The sequence below is a fragment of the Uloborus diversus genome, chromosome 1 (assembly GCF_026930045.1).
Source record: "Uloborus diversus isolate 005 chromosome 1, Udiv.v.3.1, whole genome shotgun sequence".
Classification (NCBI taxonomy): Eukaryota; Metazoa; Arthropoda; class Arachnida; order Araneae; family Uloboridae; genus Uloborus; species Uloborus diversus.
The window spans coordinates 225700127-225712642 of NC_072731.1; the positions used below are offsets into that span (position 1 = coordinate 225700127).

The window sequence follows — 12516 nt, forward strand, 5'->3', positions numbered from 1 at the left end:
TCCTGAGGAATAGCAAGCACGCGTAACTCGAAAAACGTCCCATTGCTCCACACCCCTTAGAGGAATTCGCGCCAAAAACTAATGGGCACAAGTTCACATAGGGGCACATATGTGTACTAAATTTCGTTCGATTTCATGCGGTAGTTTTTGTTGTAGAGCGGCCACAAAAAACTGGTCACACACAGACGTGACACACATACATACACACACACACACACACACACATACACACACAGACAGACAGACATTTTCCAAAAATAGTCGAAATGGACTCTGCACACCTCAAAACGTTCGAATCCGTCAAAATTCGAAAATTTGCACGAATCCAATACTTTCTTCTATATATTAGATATAGAAGAAAGTAAAAAGAACGGGCCGATTGCGCTACCCCCTTTTTAGCTGTTGACACCAAAATAAAATCAGCTCTTATACCCACTAAGGACTACTTGCCGATAAATTTTTCTTTCATTCTGTTCATTATTTCTTGAGATACAGCAGTCCCAATTGACGACAAAAAACGTTCTATAGCTCAACCCCCGTTTGAGTTATTGACACCAAAATTGAATCAGCACCTGTTCCTGTTAATGGCAACATATGGACCAAATTTTGTCTGATTCCGCCAGTTACTTCCTGAGAAATAGCAAGCACGCGTAACTCAAAGAACGTCCCATTGCTCCACCCCCCTTGGAGGAATTCGCGCCAAAAACCAATGGGCACAAGTTCACATAGGGGCACATATGTGTACCAAATTTCGTTCGATTTCATGCGGTAGTTTTTGCTGTAGAGCGGCCACAAAAAACTGGTCACACACAGACGTGACACACACACATACACACACACATACATACACACAGACAGACATTTTCCAAAAATAGTCGAAATGGACTCAGCACACCTCAAAACGTTCGAATCCGTCAAAATTCGAAATTCGAAAATTTGCACGAATCCAATACTTTCTTCTATGTATTAGATATAGAAGAAAGTAAAAATGAAGTGATGAAGAAGATGCAATTTTGATGTGTGTATTTTCGATAAGTGAAAATTGAATTATTGATAAATTCATCAGAGAAATTATGTGTAGAAAAGATTACATATCCAAACAAAGATAAAGCTCAGCGTCCAACAATAAATATAAACAGCTTATAAATTAGGGAGACAAACGGCAAAAAGTTCAGTTTTTCATTTATTAAAAATCTTTGCTGAAATTAGCAAATTTTTATAGAATAGCTTATTGATGAAACAATTATATCATTAATATTCCACTAAAAATCTTAATTTATTTAATATCATTCCCCCCCCCCCTTTTGGGTGGCCCAGTGCATTAACATGTATTTGAAACAAGTGGAAAAAAATGATTAACAGAAAAAAAAGTTATGAAACCATAGTTAAATATCCTAAACAATGAACTGAAAAAAGAAATAAATAATTGCTACAAAAACGCAGAATAAGAAGAGAAGACAAAAAAAACTACCAACACTTTTATATCAACATACATTTTACACAACCATCCACTCTGGCAAACATTTCGTATACAAGTTAAAAGAATCCAGTTTGACCAAAGGCTGCATCCAGTATATGCGATAATTCTAGTAGATCAAAGTATTAACATAGGCATAGCTAAAATTGTATTAACTCTTCACTTGATCAAAATCAAAATGTTTTTCAAGCAATAAATTATAATTAAACATACTACAGTTTGTTTGTAAATCTGTAGTACGAAAATTCCACATAAGTAGGTAAAATTCGATTGAAAATAAATTCTATCACATCAATTGACCATTCAGTAAGATGTCTTCAAGTATGGCACGATAAAATCCAAATAGCAATTCAATTTTAAAAAAAGAAAAAATAAACCAAACGTTAAAAAAAATGAATACGAAAAAGAATACTCCTCTAAAATTCATTCTTTCGATTGCTACTAATATTTTAAACATAAGAGTATATTTTCACAACAAAGATTGTGAAAGATGTTAGTTTTCGTAACATATAATTAATATTTTCGGCAATTAGATTCTTGCAAAGATAAGACCTAGCTAAGAACACTCTCTAACAAATTTCCTTTGGAACAAAAAAAAAAAACGAGCTGATGTGTGCATCACATGACTTCCTTTTACACCAATTTAATGCTATTTCCCTATTATTGCAATTTTAATGGGATTCTCTCTCTAACTCTTTAAATATCACTAGCAATGGCCACATTGAAAGCAGATTTAAAAAAAAAAAAAAAAAAAATCGCCAAATTTTTCGCCAAGTTGGCGACAAAACTTGGCAACCAAAAGACTGGCGATATATCGCCAAGTGACCGCCAAATTATAACACCACTTGAGTTTGCATCGAAATTAACAATGATTTCCCCCCAAAAAGGTGCAAAAGACCCCTTTAGAAACACCCGAATGCAACCAAAATAGGAGGTGCACAACTAGACCCCACTACGAGTCTATGTACCAAATTTCAACTTTCTAGGACATACCATTTTTGAGTTATGCGAGATACATACGCACATACGCACATACATACAGACGTCACGAGAAAAGTCGTTGTAATTACCTCGGTGATGGTCAAAATGGATATTTCGCGTGTCTATACATTCTTAGGCACTTTTCCGCATGTGGTCGAATCGAAAAAAAAACTCAACATTCATTTGGGGGTGAGCAAAATGGAAATTAAGGGCGATTTTTGAGTGAAAATTTTTTCGCGAATACAATACTTCCTTTTTTGTAAAAGGAAGTAAAAAAGATCAAAATCGGTTCATCCGTTTAGGAGCTACGATGCCAGACAGAATTAGCTGCACATGTCAAACTTTTAACTCCCTTCCTCGTTGCGCTGGGCATTAAAAAGGGAAAGAAAAGATGAGAAATTCATTTTATCTCAGTGATGATCCCAAAAAGAGATTTGGGAGTCGTCAAATTACTGTGATAACAAATTTCAGAAACATTAGCACAACTTACGCATCAAAAGCTCACCCCATATAGGTTTCCTACGAATAATCAACCACCAGCATACATCCACAGCCGATGCAGCCGCATCTGCTGAAGCAAACGAAACAATTCCTGTGACAGCATCCCATATCTTCGCAGCACGCGGCCAGAACAACACACTCGCAGCAACAACGACGCCCTCATGCAATAAACATGGAGGGAAACGCGGCTCGCATTTCGCCTCTAATTAAATGCGCGAGACAAAGCGAGCTCAACCTTCACACTGAAAGGCATATGGGTTAGGTATGACGCTTTTTTACATTTTGAGATCAAAAAGTGGAATTAAGAAGCCCGACGATGCGTGACCGCCAGGCCGAAATGAAATTCCCCTCGGCAGTCGAGTCTGTGGAATTTCCAGAAACTGTGACAGGGCTCGAAATCGAATAAGCGGTCGTTGGTCGGATTTCGACAACCACCCGACTTTACGCCCAGTTGTCATTTCCGACGCGAAATCAAACCAACTAGTTTTCAATGATAATTTACTATACAGTGGCGCCAACTCCATGGATGGGTTCTAAGGGGGCCCGAGTCCCATCAAAAATATTTTTGAGGGGGCAGAGCCGCTCCAATAAATCAAGAGAATTATTAGTTATATTATGCTTTCTAAACTCACAAATTTATCTTTTATTTTCCTTGTTTGAAGAGTTTACCCCGTAAAATACATTCAGTATAGAGTTAAAACAAATAATTATTACGGTAGTAAGCAGGTGAATAATGATAGTGTTATATCGGTGCTGTAAGCACACTTAAGTGCGCGAACTTACGGGTCAAGTCTGTCGCCGGTGGGCAGCGCTGCAGCACGCTCATTTAAGTGTTTTTACAATGCAACCAGGACCTGGTTAATGAATAGGCCAACTAGACCGTAGCCTAGGGCCCCCGATATGTAGGGGCTACCAAATATCTCAAATTTCTTTAGTCAATGGCTACAATTATTTCAGCCAACGTCTAAAGCTATAAAGTTTGAGTACAGGGGGCCCCAAAAAACTATTTGGCCTAGGGCTCCTCGATATCCTAATCGGAACCCTTAATGCGAAGCAGTGGCGTAGTAAAGGGGGGAGGTATAGGTTGTAATACAGCCCACCCACCATGAAGCTCAAAATTATATGTAATAACACACATGAAAGGGCCTAAATTTCCGCTTTTCGGACTTTAAATTCGAAAAATTTCATAAAATTTCTCGCGACGCCCGCCACCGATGACACGAGCTCCCAAACCAGTACATCCACCATTGGTTCTAGGTGGTACAGAATCCCCCCCCCCCCCCGCAGGCGAGTCCGGGGAATCCCCACGGAAAATGCTTAGATTGTTGTTTCTTCAAAATGCCATTTTTCATCTTTTCTGGTGCGTATAATTTATACAAATCAGCAATATCGTCGCCTCAGAGCAACAGTAAGATATCTTAATGTTATTTCTGGGATTAGATATCTTACTGTTGCTCTGAGGCGACGATATGTGACATGACGTTTTCAAGGTAAAAAAAAATCTACTTTGTATTCAAATTTTCTGATTCAATTAGCCCTGCGGTAGTTACCCTAGTCGCTAACTAATTAACTCGGGGATTGTCAAAATGGATATTCTGGATTTCCATACGTTCGCAAGTACATGTACATGCACGTACAAGCCAAAAAAAAAAAAAAACGGCGAATTTCGGCCAAAGTTTGAGTGGGAACCATTAAAATACATTACTTCTCGTACTTTGTACGAGGAAGTAAAAAAGCAATCAGAACATTGCAAAATCCCGTGGCGAGGCCCAGTTTAAAAAAAATAATGTATCATTTTGGAGTCATTTAGCAGAAAATAAAAATTTCGCAGCTCATTAACAGGTCATATGATTAAAATAATAATAATTTCTATGGGTAACAGAACAAAAACATAAATGACATTGATGTTGGCTGATATACTGTTTTTTTTTTTTTTTTTTAATTACACCCGCCAACGTCCTCTTAGACATAAGGCGCTTTGCAGTCCAATACAACAATGATGTAGTAGTAGAGCGGGAAAGCTCTTATACTGGATATTGACTACTATATTCATGTGCTCTGGAAAACCAATTACATACATGAGCCCTATAAAAAGCACGGAAAAATATATCGACGAACCCTGCACCAATAGTTGAATATTTCGGTAAAAAACGAAACTACAACAAAACTTGATTAAGAGAACCTTTGAAAATTTCACTACAGATAGGCAAAACTCAATTTTTTATAAAAAAAAATAATAATAACGAGGCTTATTGACATTGCTAACGTAATTCTTTCCTCAATTGTACCAAAAGTGGCAAAAAAATTTCAATTTTGGAACTAATCGAAAAATTGCTACGGGGGACCTCCTAAACCGCTTCCAATAAAATTATCAACGATGGCCTACAATTGCGTTTTCAAAAACACTTTCGAAACATTTCTGAGTGGAAAGAACTCCCTCCCTGCAACACCACCGAAAACCATCCAAAATTGTGCTTTTGGAACAGCAATATCTAAAAACTGTCGCGGGCGAACGCTATACAAACAGTTGGACTTCATTCACATTTTCAATTCCCGACCTCACGATCTCAATTTCGAAAAATTTAATAGCGAGCAATTCTCTCCACCCTCCTCCTCCAATTTCAACAGAAAAAATCTTCTCAACTTACATTTCATTCCAATTTAGGACTAGCAGCGGCAAGTCTCAAACCCTCCACCCTAACCCAGTCGAAATCGTATAAAATTGCATTTTGAAACTTCCACTTCAAAACATCACTGCAAGAGAGTCCTTGAACCCCATCGTTTTTTTTTCCCCCAGGGTTAACAAGTTAACAATGGCCCACAATTGCTTTTTTGTAGCGTGAATTTTGAAAATTACTTTGTGAAAGGCCTCACTAACATCCCTAAAATCCTCTAAAATTGTGTGTTTAGAACATGGGTTGCCAGCCTGTGGGTCGCGACATAATCCCTACATTAAAAAAATTTTCATTGCATAGATTAAAATTTAAAATACACAGGGGAAATCTAGCATCATTTTAGAGTAACATCAATACTTGAGCGCAATGGCGAATCCAGGAGAAGGGCTGAGCCTGAAGCACTTCCACCCCTCTCTTTCGAGAGTACCTGATACCCCACTAGGTTCTCTAAGATTATATTAAACTTCAGTTTAGGGACTTCAATCTCTACAAATTTCCGCGAACGAGTTTAGAATTCACTCTCTCTAAAATCACCCAAAATCGTCTAAAATTTCGTTCTTGGAACTTCAATTTCGAATAATTACCGTGAAAGATTCTCCAAACCCCAACCTTTATCCTGAAAGATGTTTTGTAGTTGCGTTTTTTGGACTTAATTTTGGAAATGTTCCGGGAAAGAGCTGCGAATACCGGAAACTTCATCAAAAATAGCGAAGAAATAGGTTTTTAGAATTTTAATTTCAAACAAATAAAATTCCAAGATAGTGCCTACTGTCCCCTTTTACTTAAATAAAGCTCGTATGAAATTTCGTTTTTAGGACTTAAGTTTCAAAAAATAGTTTAAAAAACTAAAAAAAACACGCTTTCGTAGCAAAATGAACTAAAAAGTAAAAAATAATCTTAGGATGATAGCAGTTGACCAATCACTTAATTTTAATGTAATACAAAAAAAAAAACCGTGGGGTGCTGTCTATTTACATTTTTGCATGGACAACAAATGGAAGAAATCCAAGACAACTGATAAGAAGCCACCCCCCCCCCACCCGATTTTTTGTATTACATTAAAATTAAATGATTGGTCAACTACTATCATCCAAAGATTATTTTTCACTTTTTAGTTCATTTTGCTACGAAAGCGTGTTTTTTTAGTTTTTTAAACTATTATTTTATTTTCTTCTTTTTAGTTCAACTTGTTTTACAAAAAATATTCATTTCAACATTGTTCAAAATATTTTATGCTAATCCATCTCAGTCATCGATGTATGTGTGCGGAAATCATATCTACATTACTTTGAAAATTTGAGATGAATTTGAATAAAAGTTTCGTTCAACAATGGTCTGATCAGCAATGAATTTCCATTTGAAGGCTCACCTAAATTTTGGCATGAAATTAGTTAAAAACAATTACATTTCATGTTCTAATTACCTTGAAACATTGGAACAAATTTTGTCTGATGCAGAAAAATTTAAAGTTTTTGTAGATATTTTTAAATAATTTTTGCGAGCATTTTTTAATGTATTTTTTTAAATTTTTCCTTTTTCACATTGTTGGATTTATATGCCAAAATACTGATTAAAATTGGAGGAAACTAACAATTAAAATAAATACATCATATCAAAAAAAAAAGACATTTTGTTTTTTTTTTATTTTGGTATCCAGTTTCCCCGTAGGCGCTAATATTAAAGGAATTGAACGGAAGATTGTTAAAATCAAAAAGATATTTTATATACAAGTTTTTCCTCAAAAGCTTTTCCTACAAAGTTCGTTTGAAGCAAATTCGCCTCACAGTTTGGAATTGCCTTGAATTTCCCTGTAAGTGCTAATGTTAAGTTCTTTTGAACTGTTCAAAATTGAACAAAAAAAGTTCAAATCAAAAAGTGAAATATAGGTCCTCGCCGAGATCTTTCGAACAAAAAAAAATTGTTCGAATCGGACAATTCACTCAGAAGTTATTGGGGGGGGGGGGGGGGACCGACAGACATACATTTTCCCCCCCATTGTAATACCCTACCTTCCAATTTTTAATTTTTCAATATTTATTTAACTATTTTTTTATTTTTGACTTTTTTGTTTTTTGTAATATTTTCAAGATGCATTAAGCCTTCTTTCATGCTTTTTTCTTCCTTCTCTGACTTTTACTGGGAAAGTAGGCTAAAATAAGAGTATTGGTAGTAAATCTTAATACCCACATAACGATAAATAAAAATAAATAAAATTAGTTTATCAGAAATCATTTAATAGAAACTTGAATGCAATGTATGTAGAGAACTAAAGCAGTTTGTGATGAATATTTTGTGTACAAAATATCGGACATGATTGGCAGCCGTAAATAAATAATAATTACTATTTATCACAAAACACACTAATCTGGAGTAATTTCAGGGGTTACCAGGACCGGCTTTTGTCAGATGTCTTTCATCCAGAAGCTCACTTATTTTGCATTGAAAAAAGGGTTCTTTGTAACCCTAAAATACGTGCATGCAGTAGTAATCTGCCATTTTGTGCACTTAAACTTTGTTTTTTTTCTTCTTATTTTACATGTCAAACAACTCAAAGTGGGAGATAAACTATTTAGGAGGGCGAACCAGGTGCCACCGGGAAATCGTGAATACCTCACACATACCTGCCACTAATGCCTCTAGATTAATTACCAGGTAAATGTCAAGTTTTCTTATCTCTTTCAGCTGCCTTTACTTGCTCACCATTCACAGTCAAATTCGCCCCCCTGCTGCCTAGCAGGATTTCCGCTATGGTCACATTTTTCACAAAATGCGAAAGTACTATTTAAATTACGAAAATAAAACAAAGCAAACACCTTGTTTTATTTTCGTAATTTATCGTAATCGTATTCGCTTTCTTGCTCAAATAAAATACAAAAATTAAGAATTTAAAAAAATAAAAAAAATAAACGATGCATGAAGCATAATCTGAGAGATTTAACAAGAACAGCAATATTTAACTTAATCATATTATAATTCTTAGCTCAGAAAATGTTTCAATTATTATTAAGTTCAACAGTACTTAGTTTTAATATGCATTATGACCAGTATGGGTTGTGTGAAAAAAATTAATTTTCGAATTTCGGTAAATAAAGAGTAAAAAATCTTGAAATTTCATTTCCTCATACTTGGAGATTTCTATAAGCGAATATTGTTTGAAAATCTTTAACTATTATAAAAAATACAATACGTAAATGGGTCTTGGTATCTTTACTATGATTCTCTCTCTGTCCGGATCTCTGTGACATGCATAGCACCTAGACGGTTCAGCCAATTTTCATGAAATTTGGCACTAAGTTAGTTTGTAGCATGAGGGTGTGCACCTTGAAGCGATTTTTCAAAAATTCAATTTTGTTCCTTTTCTATTCCAATTTTAAGAACAAAATTATTATAAGATCGACGAGTAAATTACGAAATTATCATAACATGGAACCGTAACATGGGCACAAGCCAATTGGAGAGGAAATTCACCATGCATTATTTGTAAATATACAGGCAAACCAAAAGACCTTTTAATTTTCTATTACGGGCAAAGCCGTGCGGGTACCACTAGTAAATAATAAAAGAAATAATTTACTGTGATAGTTCAGACACTATTAATTACAAATAACAAAGAATAAATTCTTGTAAATTAGTTTCCTCATAATCATAGCTATCTACTGTAAATAAATAATAATTAAAAAAAAGTAAAGTTAAAATCACGCATTCGTAAACATGGTAAGTATTTTGCAGTATCTACAAATGAATCAAAGGTCTGATTTTAAACTTTAAAAATCAAAAGATCAATGTATATTTTGTTTAAAGATTTTAAAAAAAGCTACGAATCATGTAATTTGTTAACCTAATGTATCAGTGACAACAATTAATAGAAACAGGACAAGTTAGGTTAAGAAAATCATTATGTTTTCTATTGTAGACATTATTTTTCCTGGATGCATTTAGGAATACAATTTTTTTTATCAAAGAAAAGAAAATCATTTTAACTGAAAGACTCAGTACAAACTTAAATGAAAATACTCTTTTAACATATTGTAACGGATCTGGTGGGACTTCCAACTTTCTTGAAAGGACGACACAGTTTTTGATTAAAAATACAGGAAATTTATTTATACTATGTACAGGAAAGATCGTCAACAACTGCTAAATTAATCATCAGCAATTAAGCAAATATCACACAACACCGTAAACTCAACGGTTACACACGTATTTACTTCCAAATACGAAAAACAACACAGCGAAATGCATCGCAATAAACAGCTAATACACTCTCAGTACAAATTCTCAATTGAAACTAACTTTTTATCCTGCGTAACGGCTTTTATACACACCGAAAGAGACCTCTCAACTATTCCAGAAAATGCTACACCGTTCTACACTTTATTTCATTCACAAATTTTATCAATGAAAAAAAAAAAAGAATAGGGGGATCATATACTTCAGTCGAATGTACGGGGGCTGTATATTCATTACAAGAAACTATTTACAGGTTACGTTACTACAATAATTTTAGATGACAGATAATTTAATAAACGCGAAATTTAGCTAGATTACGACAAATTAATCACAAAAATAATTAATATTTACAGAATTTGTAAAAATATTTTAATAATGAAGACTCATAAAATTAATGTTTATTGATTCTTCCACCATTCATACATGAACTTCTTTTATTATATTGGGATAAAAAAAGTTCTTGGAAAGGTGAAAAATTGGCATTACATTTTAAGAGCACATGAATGTTTTCTGTTTTCATAATTTTATTCATCTATAAAGCATTGCTAGTTACTTTGCATTAATTAGGTTTTACTCTGTAAAATTTATGGAAACATTTGGGGGAAAACAATGAAATTTTTCAAAAAAACAATGGTTTTTTAAAAAACCACTTGGTTTAAACCAACGTGGTTTAAACCAAACAACCCTGATTTGTATCAGTTTTTTTTTTTTCCATAAACCAAATTTTTCGACATTTATGGATGTGTGCAAAAGGAAGAGCAATAATCGACTTAAATGCAATAAATTACAATGTTTTGTAGCTACAAAATGTATTACAAATATGAGCTAAAAATAGCAAAAGTTTTATAATATGAGTATTGAATCATCAATTTCTTGTTCTTTAATCCATGATTTAAAAAATCATTTCCTTTAAAACATCATGTAAAACTTATTTGCAAAAGCCATTTGAAAAAATAAGCTTTTTTTCCCACCTAAATATTGCGCATTTAAAAACATTCCTTTGAGTTACAAATGGTTTTAAAATGAGCATTTGAGAAAAATATTATCAAATACTCATTAATATCTATATTTATGCATTAAAAATATATTGCACTAAATAGGAATTGATTAGATTATGCCCCTTTAGCTTTAGTATAGTTTTGAACAGTTTAAGACAGCTTCGGAAGCTTCGGACAGTTTTGAACGGTAAAAATCACCTCTCCTGTTCTAAACCAGTTTTGGACAGTCCAAAACCAACTCTGATTATGACCTTCCAATAAATGAATTTTTGCGGTTCAATAACTGCCTATATTTTAGCACTTTGCTAAAACTTTTTCTAACTTTTGCTTTTTTGCTAAAACTCAGCTTAAACAGCTGCCAAGGAGTTTCAAAACATCTCCAACAATTCTTAACATGATTTTATCGGCTCTCCCACTCTTTCCGCCTCTTTATTTTGGCAATTCCTTGTTGTTTTTCAAAAAAATATGCATTGAGAAATCTTTGACTCCACTGAAAAAAAATGGAATTGACATGCCTGACTATTACTGATTCAAAGTTCATTTAAAAAGGAAAATATCTGCCTTAATGGTATTTTTCTTTCTAAAAAGGGTAAGGGGGCGGATAACTTTAAGAGGGCCACTGATCTTCATTGGGGACTAATAAACTGATTAGGACAAGACTGGCTGGGCCCAGAGCCTGTTGTGGTCATCCTATTTGTACAGGTGTCCCTTAAATAACAGGGTTAATTTGTTTTGTGTAGTATCAAAACCGTGTTATACAAGACTTTTTTAAAAATAACATTTTTACTTATTTTTAATACTAATTATGTAGCCGCCTGACTTGTCTAGTGGTCAGAGATGTCTGACTGCGACAGGAAGGTCCGGATTCGAATCCCGGCACGGGCATGGACGTACTTTCTCTCTCCTGTCCTTGTCCTTTCTTTGTGGGAATGTGTTGTGCTGTGAATGGTTGCCTACCCAATAAACGGGTCCTTATGGCATGAGTGTATACTGTAGAAGTCGGACTTCACACCAAAATAAGGTTCAGTTGGAAAAGTGAAACAGCGCACCCCAAATTGCCAGCCTAAGTGGCACATGTCAATAACAACTAATTACGTATGTTCATGAGAAAAATCAGGTTAAGATGTATCGTGTTAAATCGAAACCGTGTTTCGTGTTATATCAAAACTGTGTTATACGAGACTTAAAAATAATGTAAATCAAGGGATATGTACCGTGTTGTATTGAAACCAAGTTTCATAAAAAGAAAATAAAATATTAGAGCTATGAACGAAAATTAACAGAATGTATTAAACAAAAATGAAATTTCATCTTTTATAAATATAACATTCATGTTGTATCAAAACCATCAAAAGCATTAAATTCAAGTTTCGTACTGTGTAATATCAAAATCGTGTAATAATAATCGCAAATTTGGTGCCATGTAACATCGAAACCGTGTTGTAGAAGTACCGTGTTATACGAGGGACGTCTGTATTTGTATGCAGTCGGATCCCAACTTACGCGAGGGATGCGTTCCAAGACCCCCCCCCCCCCCCGCAAGTTGAAATTTTGTGTTGTGGAACAACATACCTGCTAGAAATATTTTATAAGCATACCTAATTATTTCAGACATGGGTTCAACACAAATTGTTTGAAACCATTTCGTAATTAT

At 34.5% G+C, this 12516-nt stretch overlaps 1 protein-coding gene across 1 annotated transcript in view; it reads right to left on the bottom strand.

The window, feature by feature from the left end:
• The window catches only part of LOC129234180 (uncharacterized), a 119208-nt gene that overhangs the window by 101849 nt on the left and 4843 nt on the right, over positions 1-12516 (bottom strand). The gene's annotated exons all lie outside the window — the stretch shown is intronic.